Genomic DNA, 7,500 nt, shown 5'->3' on the forward strand with positions numbered 1-7,500 from the left:
ACAATCGAACCTGATTGAACACCAAAATTGATGTAGGTCTTCATACCAGTGTGCAATCAGACAAACATATCAATCGTCTTAAGCAGATACTACAACTTTTCGAGAATATTCTACATTGTATTTTTATTCACCGTATCAAAAGCGTTCGTTTGGTTTACAAAAACTTGAAGTGGGTGATATTTCTTTATGTACTTTTCTTGTATCTGTGTGACACTGTTTGCTGTACCTCTACAAAATCTAACTTAATATTAAGGCTCTGGAACATCGATGGGACATATGTTTGTCTGAAACAATTCAACGAAAGTCTGGTGAATGTTCTACCAACAGTTACAAGTGAAGAAATACCACGAAAGTTACGACAGTTTAATTCAACAATCATTCCTTTGTAAAGTGAAATCAATATTGCGTGTATCGATCCTTGCGGAGCTGGTGAACCAATGCATATATTGGCAATCAATGTGATTAGTCACGAATTCAGTCATTCCACAAACATCATGCTTAATAATCTCAAATGGAATTCTTGGGGCTATTTTCCGGAATTGATCAGTTTAACGGCAATTTGGATTACCCCTTTTTTTTCTTTAAGAATATCTATTTCCTCAATAGCATAGTACTGAGGAATTCTTTTGTAATATCTTCATCCATTGTGGTTGGATGAAAGGCCATTGGGAAAGACTCTGTCAATCAATTCAAAATACCCTCGAAGTCATTGATCAAAGTGGACCCGTCTTTAGATCAGAGAGGAGCAATAGATGAAGGACGAACAACAAATAACTGTTTTAACAAACTACGTGGTTTGGGGATCCATTTTTATCAAAGCTAATTAGATATCTGGGTATACACTTGAACACTTTCTTCACGGTCCTGAATTCTATCTCTTTAATTCGACAATCATTATGATGCTCCAGCGAGTTTTTTGATGCTGTTTCAAATACATTATAATTAATCAATTTTTAGTGAAATTTATGCTTGGTATGTGGGAGCTTAGATATTTCTGCATCATTTTTATCGAACCAATTCTGGTGATTATATGTCTTAAAGTCTAGAATACCAACAGAAATGGTATAAACATTTTGTTTGATTATTCTTGAACCATCAAAAGGTTAATTAGCAAGAATTTCACAAAGGATTGCCAAAATAAAGGGATTATGGAGTTTGATAGCATTCAACTGTTTTGTATTATATGATCTAAACTTATTTCTTACAACTAAACTGAACTTAGCTCGTTTAGTACGGCCGAAGAAGTTCGCTTCGCAACCACGAGGCTTCAGGTTCGATTGCATTGCATGGCATCTTGGGGAAAATGTCATGTTCTATAGCCTTGGATTGAACTATACCTTGAAAGAGAAATAGAGTAGACAGAAATTATATAGAATCCCGTTAGGTGGATTGTACTTGTAATACAAAAAGTACAACATTGTCTTACACACATTGTGTCACGCTGATTCTTTAAGAGAATTACGTTAAAGGTGCACATATCTGCGGAATGTATAAGCCTCTTATACTTTAACTCGGAAGTAGTAAATTCAGGAATTCCCGTCCTCGAACGACAGATACTTCCCACCATCTCGTACAAAGTAGCGATCTGTCCAACGCCTATTCCTGGGCATGCCAATTACTACTACTGCTGCTACTGCTGCTGCTACTACTACTACTACTACTACTACTACTACTACTACTACTACTACTACTACTACTACAAAGACCGCGATTGCCCTGTTTATGTGTTTATGGCACAGCCAATGAAATGACTCTGTTTCAGTCAAGGATGTGTCCAAGTGACTTTATGCTTTAGGCTCCTAATGGATCAAGGTGTTACTTGTCAGTTCAGAAAATAGCTGCAAAAGAAGAAAAACACTATTGCTCTTTTTCCAATACCAAAGTGTTCTGAGCTAGACCTCGTATGGCAGTCACTACCTACTCTGTCAGTAAAGTCACCGTAGAAATCGGGATTGTTTTGTCGCCTGTCGATCTAGAAAGAATGGTGCTTCTGAGACTCTCATACAATGAAAATAAAGATTCTTTCGTTGAGTGGAAAGTTGATTTATAAACAGAGAACGCACTATGTAATACATGATTGTCTTCTTTGTTTATAAATTCGCAAAGAGCGGCAAACGGAGTTTAATAATTCGGTCACCCACACTGGGTGAGACAGCTCATCCAGTTTATCTAATTAAGTTCTTCCTGGTGGCAAAAACCTGCATCACACCTGTCTGCCTGTCTATCTCTGTTTGTCTGTCTGTCTGTCTCTGTTTCTCTCTCTCTCTCTCTCTCTCTCTCTCTCTCTCTCTCTCTCTCTCTCTCTCTCTCTCTCTCTCTCTCTCTCTCTCTCTCTCATTTTTCATCCGCAGACCATCCTGCCAATCATGTCTCTCAAAGACTCGAAATATCAAATATATTACCCATTAAGCTCCGTAACGACAAGTGCAGTTGGGTGTTCAGGTTTACTGGAACTTCTGTCATTCACAAGTTTCTCACATTCTAATAGTACTTACATAGATGTATCCGTTGTTTGATTACATATTCATTCACGTTGCTTTCACTGGAATGAATAGCCAGTAGCCACGATTTACTGACCGACTCGAGGAGCAGGCATTTTTTGAAGTCATTCTAATGTATAAAAAAATCCTCAGGCAGAGAAGGACAGAATTTAAAGACTACTGTCAGACGAGGATATCATTTACGAGACTTACACGATGAGGAGAGGGTAATTCATGTCCAGACGACCCCGAGGAAACCTTAAGGTGCAGTGGAAGTAATTTTTAAATAAGCTAAAGTATCCCGAGTTTCTCGTCATGATCTGGTTCTTCTTTAATGAGAAAAATCACGTCCAGGTCCAGAAGACGAACAGGAGGAACTACAATTGACTTTCTGCAAAACCCGTAGAGAAACTGCAGTCCAGATGGCTTTGGTGTGAGAAATAGGGGCTTCTCTCATAGTGTCGGGGGCCAGTGCCATCTCCTACATCGAGGTGTTAGATACAGAGGCTAAGCTTTCAATCGAGAGGGTGGCTTAAGGAACGTCGTACGTATTCTAGCACGATTCTGCTCCCTTCCATATGGATGTCGGCTATCATATAGCTTCCAATCTCTTCTAATCTGAACCTCTTGGACTATGTCTTGGACCTCGACGCGAAGGACACCTACCGAAGGTCCTGCAATACCAAGGACTCGCTGAAAGCGACAGTTGTGAACGTTATCGGCAATATCAGTGAGCTGGCAGAAACGTTAGCACGCCGGGCGAAATGCTTAGCGGTATTTCGTCTGTCTTTACATTCTGAGTTCAAATTCTGCCGAGGTCGACTTTGCCTTTCATGCTTTCGGGGTCAATAAATTAAGTACCAGTTGCGTAATGGGGTCGACCTAATCGACTTGCTCCCTTCCCAAAAAATTCGGGCTTTGTGCCTAGAGCAGAAAAGAATATCAGTGAAATCTATCGGCTGCTTCCCAGACTGCATCGGGATAGTCAATGTGTCTGAGGACAATTTTATTGAGAACTTTTGTTTGTTTGTTTCTTTCTTTCTTCCTTCCTTTCTTTCTTCCCTTCCTTCTTTCTTTCTTTCTTTCTTTCTTCCCTTCCTTCTTCCTTCCTTTCTTTTCTTCATTTTTCCTTTTCTTTCCTTCTTCCTTCCTTTCTTTCCTTCTTCCTTCCTTTCTTTCTTTTCTTCTTTTTCCTTTTCTTTCCTTCTTCCTTCCTTTCTTTCTTTCCTTCTTCCTTTCCCTTTCTTTCTTTCTTTCTTTCTTTCTTTCTTTCTTTCTTTCTTTCTTTCTTTCTTTCCTTCTTCCTTCCTTTCTTTCTTTCCTTCTTCCTTCCTTGCCTTTTCTTTCTTTTTTCTTTCTTTGTTTGTTTGTTTCTTTCTTTCTTCCTTTTCCGTAAGATAAGTAGATGAAACATTTTTCTAAAAGCGTTTTTTTCCCCTTGTTAATATCTTTATTGTTTCGTTATGTTGATTATTTTGTTCTCAATCACCCTAGCATATTCTATATACGAATTTGTACGTTTGCGCGTGTGTGTGTGTGTGTGTGTGTGTGTGTGTGTGTGTGTGTGTGTGTGTGTGTGTGTGTGTGTGCGTGTGTTTGTGTGTGTGTTTGTGTGCGTGTTTGTGTGTTTTTGTGTGTGTGTGTTTGTGTATGTTTGTGTGTGTGTTTGTGTGTGTTTGTGTATGTTTGTGTGTGTGTTTGTGTGTGCGTTTGTGTGTATGTTTGTGTGTTTGTGTATGTTTGTGTGTGTGTTTGTGTATGTGTTTGTGTGTGCGTTTGTGTGTATGTTTGTGTGTGCGTTTATGTGTATGTTTGTGTGTTTGTGTGTGTTTGTGTGTGTGTTTGTGTGTGTGGTTGTGTGTGTTTGAGTGTGTTTTTGTGTGTATGTGTGTGTGTTTGTGTGTGTATGTGTGTTTGTGTTGTGTGTATGTGTTTTGTGTGTGTATGTGTTTGTGTGATGTGATTGTGTTTGTGTGTGTGTGTGTGGGTATATGTATTTGTGTGTGTTTGTGTATGTGCTTGTGTGTGTTTGTGTTTGTGTTTGTGTGTATGTGTGTGTATGTGTGTGTGTATTTGTGTTTTTGCGTGTGTTTGTATATACGAGTGTGATGAGTTTTCTTTATGTCAAAATAGATAAATAGAGATCAATAACATACTGGATTCGATACCACTGACTAAAACCCTCCGAGGCAGTGCCCCAGCTTGGCCGTCGTCCAAAGAGTGGAATTAGTAAAAGAATAAAAGAATAAGTGGAATGGATTGCCACATACAATCTGTGACCTATAAATAGGCTTCGTCTTCATTATGGCATCTGTTCACCATTATCTCGCCTAACCATTGGCAAAGAGAATAGCGACAAAGAATAATTGAACCAATGATTCCATCGACAAAGTCAACCGTGAAGTCGGAAATTGAAGAATTTAGGACTGAACGGAACTATCAAGATAAGAAACCAGCGGCAAAATACACGAGCACACACGCACACACACACACACACACACACACACACACACACACACACACACACACACACACACACATGGACATATACAAGCATAAACATGCACACATATATACATCACAATACACAATAGGGTGTCTGTAGAAATAGTAGCTAAATCTCCCTTAAATTACACCCGATTATATTTTTAAAAAATATGGGGCAGGCATGGCTGTGTGTTAAGAATATCGTTATGCAATTACGTGGCTTTGAGTTCAATTTCAGTGCACCGCACCTTAGGCAACCTTCTTCTATTCTATCTCCGGGTTGACCAATCCCTTGAGAGTCAATCTGGTAGACGGAAAGTGTGTGGAAGCCCGTCGTATATATATGTATGTTGTTGCTTGATCCTTCTCGAGCCGTGCTTGGCTCATAAGGGCAAGTTTCTCGGTTTCATTGGCGTATAGGTTCCCCACCTGGGCGGCAAAATTTCTTTTCCCACGAGAGTTCTGGAACCCGGTTATGAACTCATTTGGATACAGTCAACCAGAGCTCAACTATCAAACTAGTGTCTACTTAGTCACGAAAATACTCTGGTTGAGTTCACTGGAAAATATGCATTGTCGCAAAATCTAACTGTTCTAAACGGGTTAATAGGGGTGACAAATGTGAAATTTAGTGTATAAAGTGAATGGGAAGCTGCTCACCGATGATGCCATAAGTGTTGCCAATTTGCGTAATTTACTGGAAAATGTAAATGAGTGTAGTTTCCTAATTTTTTGACTGATTTTGTCTATTCCTAATTTTAAATGTTGGTGTTTACCTGGAAGCATCGTAATCAATATGGCGTTGTGTTGTATTGCGCCCTCTTTGCATATATCAATGGGTATGTGCAGTACCACTAATCTCAGTCTGAGCATAGGTACCTAAAGTTAGCTCCATATAGAGATGGTGCTCAATTGATCTATGAGGATGGTGGGGGAGAATGTGGTGGTGGTGGTGGTGGTGGGAGAATGAGTTCATTACTGGGGTCCAGAACTCCCGTGGGAAAAAAAATTTCACGGACGAGATGCCGGTCCGTCTCAGGTGATATATATATATATATATATACATACATGCATACATTTATATCAATATTTATGTATGCATGAATACATAGCATACATGCATGCGTACATACATACATGCATATATGTGTGTGTGTGTGGGTGTGTATGTATTTCGCTTTTCCATCGCTTCACAACTGGTGTGGTTCATTTATGTCCCCGTAACTTAGCGGTTCGGCAAGCCTGCAGTCTATTGTAGGGTTTCCCATTCACAGGTGAGTGGACTGGAGCAACATGAGGTGAAGTGTCTTGCTCAAGAACACAATACACCGCCACCACCGATCTAGGAATCGAAATCACGATTTTGAGATCGTGAGTGAAACACATTAACCTCTAGGCCAAACACCTTCACACAACACACACACACACACACACACACACACACACACACACACACACACACACACACTCACACATACTCAAAGCAATGGCATGCATATTCATGTCTAATACATTCCTGCAGAAAGGAACGCTGATATGCTGATGAGATAAAACGTCGAATCAGCGGTGTTTCAGAATCCTTTGCACCAATGACTCGAGTGTGTTATGAACACATAGTCATGGTAAAAAGCTGTTCCTCTGTGACGTACACGACAGCGAATAGCGTATCTATGTTCAAATCTGCAGGAACGTATGAAGAATGAATATGCAAGTCATCGTTATAGATCTCGCTGTTGACAGTGCAAATAACCATTTACATAAGAGGGGTGCTTAAAAGTTCCTGGCTCTGCGTAAAAGAAAATACAAGAAGATCAGTTAATTAGGATTTTATTCAAAATACTCCCTTCTCAGATTCACACGCTTATTGCAGCGGTCCATTCTAAGACTTGTAGAAGAACTCGGAAGCGATACTCTTAAAGCCAGGAACTTTTCAGCACCCCTCGTATATTATATTATACGTTGATACTAGGTGGACTGAGATTCCCATTGACAGGCCGCTGATATTAAATAAAATGTTAAACACTTATGGTATGTAAATTAGTAGCTCTACTTCTCTGGACATAGGACTTGTTGTGTACATAAATAGATTGGCTAAATCTTTCTTTGGGATTGGTCAAGTGAAGTAGACAACCTCTGATGAAATCCCAATAAGATTCGAAAATCAATGAACAGAGTACTTAAATTTATCCTATATATATGTCTACCACAAAGGTCTTCTCACGCACGCACACGTACACACATACACACACACACACACATATACACCTCCTCCTGGATGTACGACCGAGTTCCGTTCCGACTGACAGGTCGTAATTCGATCTGGTCGTATGTCGGATTTATATTTGTCAATACTATTTTCATTCAAACGGGTTATAAAAATATAAAACACAAAAATTCAACCCATAATTGTTGTACATAATGTGAAAAATACATATGTACTTTATTGTACCGCAAACAAAAATACAATCTTCTAAAATTAATCTAAACATTATTACAAAGAAAATTCCGCATACGTACAATTAAAAAATTGCTC

The sequence above is a fragment of the Octopus bimaculoides genome, chromosome 1 (genome assembly GCF_046866305.1).
Source record: "Octopus bimaculoides isolate indiv1 chromosome 1, ASM4686630v1, whole genome shotgun sequence".
Classification (NCBI taxonomy): domain Eukaryota; kingdom Metazoa; phylum Mollusca; class Cephalopoda; order Octopoda; family Octopodidae; genus Octopus; species Octopus bimaculoides.